The following is a 7,813-nucleotide window of genomic DNA, read 5'->3' on the forward strand; positions in this document are numbered from 1 at the left end:
TCTTTTCCAAGTCAGCTGGAATTCTTATCACTCTCCCCCCACATATGTAATGTGTCTTTTTCCTCTATTTCTTTTTTTTTTTTTTTTTGCAGATTCAAAGAGTATATTTTTATTTTACCATGTAAATAATTTTGGAAATATGACAGTACATTCAATATAAGCAATTTTAATACTGCCATCTTATATGTAAGAGAGGCAGTAGAGAGGAGTATCACGGATATTTTTACTACAGAGAAATAGTTTACCACAGCCCTCAAGAAAGTACATGGGGAGTAACCATGAGGAAAGAAGTTGGAAAAAAATATCATTCCTGCAGCTCTGAGAATCCTTGGGTGGGACCTGTGGAGGCAGGAGGTGGCTGTGGAGATGGACAGCAGACTGCAGAGGTGCACCATGGCCTGTTGCTGCCATCTTTCTTTGGTCTTATATCCACATTGCCACCATGATTCTCTCATACTATGATATTTGAGAACATCCCAAGATAAGAAGTGATAACCATTTAATATGTTCTTAAATGCTTTAGCTTCTTTCAGCTTCTCTAAGAGTTTCTGCTTGGTGCTTCTATTACCTCCAGAGTTGAATGCCACTCCAAACTCACTGTCACATCCTCATCTGCATACTAGGACCTCTTGTGGGTCATGTGCTGTCAGGGACCAGCGAGTCTGTAAAGATCTATTTTGTTTTAATATTTTCTCTTTATCTTTGGTTTTCAGCTGTTGGATATGATACACCTGCATGTGGTTTTCTTTGTGTTTGTCTTGCTTGGTGTGTTTTGAGCTTCTGGAAAGTTTTTCAATCTTTATTTCTTCAAATATTTTTTCCTCCCCTATTCTGTCTCTCATCTCTTTGACCCCAATTTCATGTATGTTTCCCAGTTTCATAGTATATCAAGGGTAATTGATGCTGTTAATGTTTTTATGTGTTTTTTTTACTCTCTGCTTCAATGTGGATAAGTTCTATTTACTTGTCTTCAAGTTTGCTTATTCTTTCTTCTATAACATCCAATTTGGTACTTAGCCCATCCACTGTAGTTTTTATTTCAGCTATCATATTTTTCAGATCTAGAATTTCCACTTAGTCATTTTTTGAAAGTTTTCTATCCATATCCCAGAATATCTCATTATTCCACGTGTTAATTTCCTAGGGCTTCCATAACAAAGTATTATAACTGAGTGGCTTACAAAAACAGCAATTTGTTCTGTCACAGTTCTGGAGAAGTCCAAACTCCAGGTGTCAGCAGGGTTGGTTCCCTCCTGAGGGAGCATCTGTCTCAGGCCTCTCTCCTCACCTCTGGGGCTGCCAGCAATCCTTGGTTTTCCTTGGCTTGCAGATGCATCACTTCAGTCTCTGCCTCCATCTTCACAAGGCATTCTCCCCTGTGTCTCTCTGTGTCCAAACTTCCCTCTTCTTTTTTTTTTTTTAAATATTTATTTATTTATTTATTTATTTAGGCTGCACTGGGTCTTAGTTGTGGCACATGGGATCTTTAGTTGCGGCATGCGGGTTTCTTAGTTGCAGCAATGCTGACTTCTTAGTTGCAGCATGCCAACTCTTAGTTGCGGCATGCATGCAGGATCTAGTTCCCTGATCAGGGATCAAACCCAGGCCCCCTGCATTGGGAGCGTGAACTCTTACCCACTGGACCACCAGGGAAGTCCCAAACTTCCCTCTTCTTATAAGGACACCAGTCACTGGATTAGGGCCCAAGCTGACCTCATTTTATAACCATATCTGTAAGGACCCTATTTCCAAATTAGGTCACATTCAAAGGCTCTGGGTGAACATGAATTTTTGAGGGACACTATTCAACTCATTATTCCCCCTTCTCTATCCCAATTTTTGTCCTTTTCCCATTAAGTATTTTATACATTTATAATAGTTGTTGTATGTCCTTGTCTGCTAATTCCAATAACTTGGTGTTTTTTAATGTGGAGGGGACTTCTTCTATTGACTCTGTTTTCTCTTTAAAATTAAAGTACATTTTCTTGCTTCTTCTCATGTCTTATAATTTTTTTACCGATTCTAGAATATAAAAGTGAGGGAAAATATAATGGAGTATAACCATATTGAGGTATATATTGTTTTGCTTTGTTTTGGTTATTTTCTTAAGAGTGCAAGTCCTTACCTGTCTGGCAGTCAGAGGGAGAGGCCCATCATTCAGATTCCTCTTGAGCTGAGCTTTGTGAGAAGTTTAGCAAACTGTACAGTTAGAAGGAACACACTCCACACGAGACCACCATCACTTCTGACCCTATCTGCAAGTTCAGGGGTTTCTCAAAACCACTGTTGGGGATGGCAGTTCGCTGGGACTCACAGAACCCACTCAAAGCTATTATACTCACTATATACACTGTATTATACAGTTTCTTACAGGGAAGGGATACAGATTAAGATTAGCCAAGGGAAGAAGCTCATGAGTCTGGGGACGTATGAAATGTGGGACTTGGGACTTCCCTAGTGGCGCAGTGGTTAAGAATCCGCCTGCCAATGCAGGGGACACGGGTTTGAGCCCTGGTCCGGGAAGATCCACATGCCGTGGAGCAACTAAGCCAGTGTGCCACAACTAGTGAGCCTGCGCTCTAGAGCCCGCAAGCCACAACAACTGAGCCCACGTGCCACAACTACTGAAGCCCGCGCGCCTAGAGCCAGTGCTCCACAAGAGAAGCCACCGCAATGAGAAACCTGTGCACCACAATGAAGAGTAGCCCCCGCCGGCCATAACTAGAGAGAGCCCGTGTGCAGCAACGAAGACCCAATGCAACCAAAAAATAAATAAATAAAAATTAAACTAAAAATTAAAAAAAAAGAAATGTGGGACTTCTGCTCCTTCTTTCTGTGTAGTCAGGATATATTACTTTCCCAGTATCAACATGTGACAATATACACAGACTACTGTGAACTAGGGAGGCTCTTCTGAGCCTCAGTATTCAGTTTTAGGGACTCCATTAATTAGGCATGATTGATTGGTTAATCTCAGTCTCCAGATCAACTGATACCATGTAACCCTAAATCACCTGTGTGGTCTTTCTGGTGTGACCTGTCCCCACCCTAAGGTGTCGTCAGCACCCACCCTAAATTATACCTTATTCTCTGGCTAGCCCAAGGCCCCCAGAGAATAAGGCATAATTTAGGGGAAACAAAGATATCACCCAGAACCTGAGGGCAAAATCCAGACCTCTTCTGGGGCAAAGTTAAATTCTTTAGGACATAGGCCACCCCTTGCTTTTGGCCAAGACTCTTACAGCAAAATGATCCTATTGCCTAAGAGTCGGGGGGCCAGTGTTGGGATAGGGATAGACTTAAAGAAACAACTATCTGTCCTATAAAGCCAGTACATACATTTTCATATTTTTGTACTAATTCAATTATTCATTTTCCCCTTTGTATTTTACGATAAACTTGTGCAGAACTATTTAGCATAGCAATTAGCTGATGATTAGGTAAATACAGTTCTTCCTCAGGCCAGTCATTTTCCACCTGTTTTACTTCCTCAGGGGGTTTTAACTCAATTTCCCAATACATTTGACTATGAATATCAGTATTATAACAAGGCCAGTGTTATACCCTATCCTCAGTGTGGCAGCAGACGTGACCTGAAAAGCTCTGGCACATGACCAGAGCCCCACTTGGCCATTAACAATTATTCCAGTGATGGAAATATCTCCCAGAGTGATGGATGTCATTCAGGTTTGCAGACTTCCATTCAATTCTTTTAGGCTCCAAAAGCAGGAGTGGTCTCAGCAACATGTCACCATCCTTTCAAGCATCTGGTGTAATTGAGCTAAGAGACAATAACGTCTCACTCTGAGCCTCTCCCGAGGCACCAATGTAATATTGGATTTCTCTCATTGCAAAAACCATTAAACTTTACGCTCAGCTACCATTCCTCCTCCTCCTCTCCATTCATACCCTAACTTTCCCACTTTGGGAGGGGGCGTTAGGGGTGGCCACTGTGCTGGTCCAGATTGCCAGCAGCAATACAAGTCTATGGGACTTCCCTGGTGGCACAGTGGTTGGGAGTCCGCCTGCCAATGCAGGGGACAAGGGTTCGAGCCCTGGTCCGTGAGGACCCCACATGCCGTGGAGCAACTAAGCCTGTGTGCCACAACTACTGAGCCTGCGCTCTGGAGCCCGTGAGCCACAACTGCTGAGCCCGCATGCCACAATTACTGAGCCTGTGCGCTGCAACTACTGGGGCCCGCGCACCTGGAGCCCGTGCTCTGCAGCAAGGGAAGCCATTGCAACGAGTAGCCCGCGCACCGCAACGAAGAGTGGCCCCCGCTCGCTGCAACTGGAGAAAGCCCGCACACAGCAGCAAAGACCCAATGCAGCCAAAAATAAATAAATTAATTAATTAAAAAAAAATACAAGTCTAGTCTAGCACTTGCCCTCCCACAGGCCACTCTCACTCCTGTGGGGTAGGGTTAAAAGGGTACAGAACTGGTGGGCAGTCCCAATTACTAAGCAATATAGCTGCATTCACTGTCAGCGCCAATTTTGTCAGATGGGGTGAAGGCACAACCCACACCATCAGAGCCTTAGGAATCTGATATAAAGGTTTAAAGGTATAGTGACAGTTTCTTAGGGATCATATCTGCTTCCAGCACCTGCAGTTGCAGCCCTTGCCCCAGGACCACTGCATCAGGTAGGACAAAAGAGGTTGAGGTGATGTGAGGAAAAAAGAAAAAAGTATAGTTATACCAGCATCCTTCCCACCTCCTCTTCCCCAAGTACCACTCCCCCAGAAGCAGAGGATCTATCTGGTGGGGACTATCCCTTGGCCCCCCATGTTGAGTGTGAGTGCACACTCATAATGGTGTATAAACCAGCTCTTCATGCCTTTATTTCTTCGTGTTTTACACACATATACAAAAAAAAGTTTCACATTGCTAATTAGAGAAATGAAAATCAAAACCACAGTGAGGTATCACCTCACACCAGTCAGAATGTCCATCTCAGAAAGTCTACAAATAATAAATGCTGGAGAGGGTGTGGAAAAAAGGGAACCCTCTTACACTGTTAGTGGGAATGTAAATGGGATTGCCACTATGGAGAACAGTATGGAGGTTCCTTAAAAACTAAAAATAGAGTTATCATATGATCCAGCAATCCCACTCCTGGGCATACACCCGGAGAAAACTCTAATTCGAAAAGATACACACACCACAGTGTTCATAGTAGCATTATGTACAATAGCCAAGACATGGAAGCAACCTAACTTCCCACTGACAGATGAATGGATAAAGACGATGTGGTACGTATATACAGTGGAATATTACTCAGCCATAAAAAAGAATGAAATATCGCCATTTGCAGCAACATGGATAGACCTAGAGATTATCATACTAAGTGAAGTAAGCCAGAGAAAGACAAATACCATATGATATCACTTACATGTGGAATCTAAAACAGTGATACAAATGAACATATTTATGAAACAGAAACAGACTCACAGACATAGAAAACAAGTTTATGGTTACCAAAGAAGAAAGGGGGTGGGGAGGGATAAATTAAGAGTTTGGGATTAACAGATACACACTACTTTACATAAAATAGGTAAACAACAAGGTGCTACTGTATAGCACAGGGAATTGTATTCAATATCTTATAATAACCTCTAATGGAAAATAATCTGAAAAGGAATATATATATATATATTCCTTTTCAGATTATTTTAGTTTTATATATATATATAACTGAATCACTTTTCTGTGCACCTGAAACTAACACAACATTGTAAATCAACTATACTTCAATTTAAAAAACAGTTTGAATTGTCTGTTCATTTCTCCATCAAACTTACTCTGAGGATGACATCCCTGTCCACCCACTTCATGGACCCAGGTGGCCACCTCAAGTGAGCACCCCAGGAAACCTACTTGTTAATTCAAATCATCTTCCAAACCTGGAAGGGGTTCTTCTGTTGGGCATCACATGTCCTATTTTAATGTACCCCTCAAATTCCCATAGTGGTTTCCACAGGGCTGTGCCCCATATGGTCATCCTGTTAATAGGCCAGTTTTCCATTGCCCTCTGCCTGACCATACGGCCAGGCCATTGGTCCCTGTCTGTGAGTCGGTAAAAACCCAAATATAGGGGCTTTTTACTATTGTCCAATTCTTCCATCACTGCTAGGAAAAAAGCAATCTGTCTCCCTGAGTTGATTTGCTTTGATTTTCTTCTATCAAAGTGGTGGCCTTCCAAACAGGAAGCTGTCCACTCACCGTGGAACTGCCATCCACAAACCAAGCAGCTCTTTGGTGGTCAGGGGAGGGCAGTTCATAAGGCACTGCCCAAGTATCCTGTGGCCATAGGATCCAGCAGCTCTTCAGGTGGTTCCAGAGTCAGCACTGGAGGAAAAGAGTGAGTATCCCCTTGCCTTCTCTGGTAGCACGTTCCTGTACCATTTCTATTGTATGATGGGACACTCCTGGGCATTGCCCTCCCCATTAGAGCATTTCTCCAACATAACCCAAGGAATTGCGGGTATTTCAGGTTTCAAGGTTATTTTATGTCCCTCAGTCATAGGGGAAATCTCAGAGTCCAAAAGCAAGCTAGTTAGTACTGATTTTCTTTCAAATGCAAATATTCTGGTCCCAATTCCCAGAAGTTGCCACTAGGTGGCACTCACAGGCTTTTGTTGTAAACTACAGTCTGCACTCCACACCGGGCTTTGGTACAGAAAATTAACAAACCTGTTGGGCTCAGGCAATCTCACTGGTTCCCACTTAGCGTGTCCAATCAATACTGGAGGAAGGGTAGATTTCCACACCTTCTGATTTACAACGCTGGTAGGGGAAGCTTTCCCCAGTCAGACACAATATCCATCCCCATAATACATTCAGGTAAAGAAGACGCAACCACTTCACATAGTCTGTTCACACCTTCAATTTTCATCCAAGCTTTCACCTTTATCCCATCAACCACTGCATTCCTATATCCTCCCAATCTAGCTATAGCACTGTTAGGACTTCACATACAGATTTTGGAATACAGTGCATGGGGGGGTCTCATAACAAGGAGTCCCAGAAAAGTCTCTTCAGCATCCTCTGACCATTTTACTCACTCAAGTTCATATGGCCTTGGGCCTCCAGCAGGGGACAGTCATCTTGATTATATTGCCAGACCATTGCCCCAGGTAATTGGAGGTCTCTAGCCATCTTTGCCTTCCAGCTTTTAAAATTCCTCCATACAAGGGTAAATAAAGCAGACTTATTTACGGCCCTTCATTATTGGGGCTCCTGCTCGCTTCAGCAGCACATATACTAAAACTGGAATGACACAGAGAAGATTAACATGGCCCCTGCACAAGGATGACATGCAAATTCGTGAAGCATTCCATATTTAAATAAATAAATATATATATATATATATATATCAGAGCTCTCATCAGTCCACAAAACTTCCAAGAGTGCTGGATTACGACCTTTGTTTTGACCCCATAAAGGTCTGCCTTATTCATCCCCTTTCTAAATAATAATTGACAGATTTCCATGCTGCTAGGATGCGTCCCATGACCCTCCCTTTGTTTTTCCCCAGTCCCTCTTGACTCATTCCAACCATCTTCACTGTTTGTTGTTTCAGTATCATTTTTCCCTCCGATAGTGGCCCTAAGACTACTGTCTATAGCTCAGACCAGCTGTAATCCAAGCTTGGCCCAGTCTCAGGATCTGCCTCAACACTCTCTTTTGCTTTCATTTTAGCTATTACAGATAACAATAACCAAGGCAGAGTGTATTTCGCTTATTTCTTGTTACTTTGCATTTCCCTATGCATCCAGTGAACCAACTCCTTGGGAGTGGATTCTATCATT

The 7,813-nt window shown here is 42.8% G+C and overlaps 1 non-coding gene across 1 annotated transcript; it reads left to right on the forward strand.

The window, feature by feature from the left end:
* Positions 1-7,241: 7,241 nt before the first annotated feature.
* Positions 7,242-7,348, forward strand: LOC133091559 (U6 spliceosomal RNA). Its single transcript, XR_009700903.1, has one exon. It is a non-coding gene; the product is annotated as a U6 spliceosomal RNA (small nuclear RNA).
* Positions 7,349-7,813: the final 465 nt, after the last annotated feature.

This window comes from Eubalaena glacialis, chromosome 4 (assembly GCF_028564815.1).
Source record: "Eubalaena glacialis isolate mEubGla1 chromosome 4, mEubGla1.1.hap2.+ XY, whole genome shotgun sequence".
Taxonomy (NCBI): domain Eukaryota; kingdom Metazoa; phylum Chordata; class Mammalia; order Artiodactyla; family Balaenidae; genus Eubalaena; species Eubalaena glacialis.